The sequence below is a fragment of the Alligator sinensis genome, unplaced genomic scaffold (assembly GCF_000455745.1).
Source record: "Alligator sinensis unplaced genomic scaffold, ASM45574v1 scaffold228_1, whole genome shotgun sequence".
NCBI classification, from domain to species: Eukaryota; Metazoa; Chordata; order Crocodylia; family Alligatoridae; genus Alligator; species Alligator sinensis.
The window spans coordinates 1,185,132-1,187,495 of NW_005842044.1; positions in this window are offsets into that span (position 1 = coordinate 1,185,132).

The window sequence follows — 2,364 nt, forward strand, 5'->3', positions numbered from 1 at the left end:
GGCATGGCCTGGCTCCATCGCCCTGCCCAGGAGGGGCTGTGGGTGGGACCGGGGAGCCAGGGAGGAGCGGATCCAGGTGAGAGCCTGCCCCGGGGAGCTCAGGGATGGCAGGATCGGGCCCCTGCTTAGCAAGCTGGTGCTGTCTGTTGGAGCACGGGGCTGGATGGCAGTGTGGGAGGCTGGGGGCAACGCTTTCAGGAGGAGGTGATCCAGGTGTGGGGCAGGGGCGAGCTTTCCCTGAGCACGGGGCAATAAGAGAGGTGCAAGTGCCCCCCCCCCCCTTCCCAAGCTTTGCCACAAGAGGTTCAAGGAGCCTGGGAAATGCAATGCACGCGTCCACACTGCAGGGACTAGCCACGACCTGCTCCGGATGCAGAATCAGAGGCTCCATTTACCTCGGAAAGGCACCACGAAGCGCTCTCCGGCCCAGAGCACAGCCCCGCAGCACACACGTGTGTGCAACACCCCACGCCTGGGCACAGGCGCAGGCATGATGTCCACGAGCGCGTGGGAGATACAAGCCCTGGAGGAGCAGGTTCAGCCGGAGGGACTAGACTTGCCCTTGGATGTCCCGGAGTAAGGAGTTAGGCCCATTTCTGCACCCAGGAGCACCCCTGGAGCCGTGCCTGGCCCTGGCCCTGTCTGCTGAGGTCAGGGGGAGGGGGGAATCAGACGGGGCATCCCGCTTGGATGCGGTCTCGCGTGTGCTCGCCCCAAAACACCCACATTTTCCATGACGCTCTGCAATGAAATATTTGACACCATTACAGCATAGGAATGTGCAGCTCTCCCCTCCAGCCCCTGGAGCAGGGACCAGCTCTTTTCAGGGCCTTGGCTGCGTCCACCCGATCCGCAATCGCTTCCCACAGAGGCGATCTTTAAAATATCCCCGTGTATTTATATCCCGGCGCACGGGAGGGGAGAGTACGAATACTTTCCTTCGGGCCCCATCCGCCTGGCTGGGACTCAGGGCTGCAGCAAGGCACCAGGGCTGCAGCAGAGGCTGCTCCTGGGTTGCTTAGCTACGAGCCTGCCTCGCTACATAGGGGCCAAAAAAATAAAGAAGACTTAGACTGGAGGTGTGGTGCCTTCAACCAACTCCTTACACCAGGGTGCAGTTCTGCCCCCTTTGAAATCTGTGGGGAAACTCCACTGGCTTTCCAGGTTTTGCAGAGCCCGATCCTGCCCCGGGGAGCTCAGGGAAGGCAGGATCGGGCTCCTGCTCTGCAAGCTGGTGCTGTCTGCTGGAGCACGGGGCTGGCTCGTACAGCTGGGCTGAATTTGGGAGGCGGGGGCAACGCCTTCAGGCGCCCTAGCATTGCTGGCACCCCAGCTGAGAGACGGGGTGTGCAATAAGAGAAAGCTGCCCCTGTTCCACCATGCCATGCCTGGTGCATTCAGGGCTAGTGTCGGGACCGTGGAGGCAGTCTCTCCTCCCACTCCTCTTGCCAGCTAGGCCTGGCCCATGTGCTTTGCCTCGGACCTTCCCTTCCTCCAGCGCGACCCTAAATCCAGGGACACCCTCAGCTCGCACCCCGGGGCGGGACTGCAGCTGAACCTTGCCCGGGGGCGGGGGGGGAGGTTCTTTTTGTTGGACCTGTGTTAAGGTGTCGCCCAACAGAGCCATAAAACCCTGCCTAAAACCCACCCAGGGTCCCTCTAACACCCAGAGCACTGCGCGCTCAGAGCCTCTCGCGCAGTGCGCGCACACACCGCGCAACCTGGTTGAACAGGAAGGCTGAACTAGGCTGAGAACAAAACGTCCAGAAAAAAAATAAGTATTTGGAGATCCGCGTGGTCCCTTAGAAAGCAAGCAAGAAAGCAAGCAAGAGAAAGGATCTGCGTGGTCCCTAAGGAAGGAAGGAAGGAAGGACACACAGGCGCACAGAAAGCAAGCGAGGAAGCAAAGCCCTCTGGATTTGTCTTGTCCAAGGGCAAGCAGAGTGCCTAACCCCAGCGCGTGTTACCCGCTAGAAAAGCGTCGCTCGGGGCAATGTCATGTCTGGAAAGACTGTGTCGATGCTACGACATTTATGTTACAGATACACAAAAATCCCTACAACGAAAATAATTAGGAAAGCACTCAAGGGGTGGGGCAAACCAGCCCCGGAGCCGCCGCAAGACGATGATTTCTTGTCCAACGAACTAACCCGGTCCTTCTGGAGCGAAGTTGCAGAACCTGCCTCTTCCCACCTCCAAATGTTGCTCGCATTTATTTTCCCCTCTCGTTTTTTTTTTTTAACCTTAATAGCCCCCGGGCGTTTGAGATGCCCCAGATCTCAGCTAGTGAGCAAGGCAGGGCAAGGCACCAAAGCCGGGCGGGTTTGCATCTCGGGGACCTGCGTTTTCTGTTTGCGCACAAGG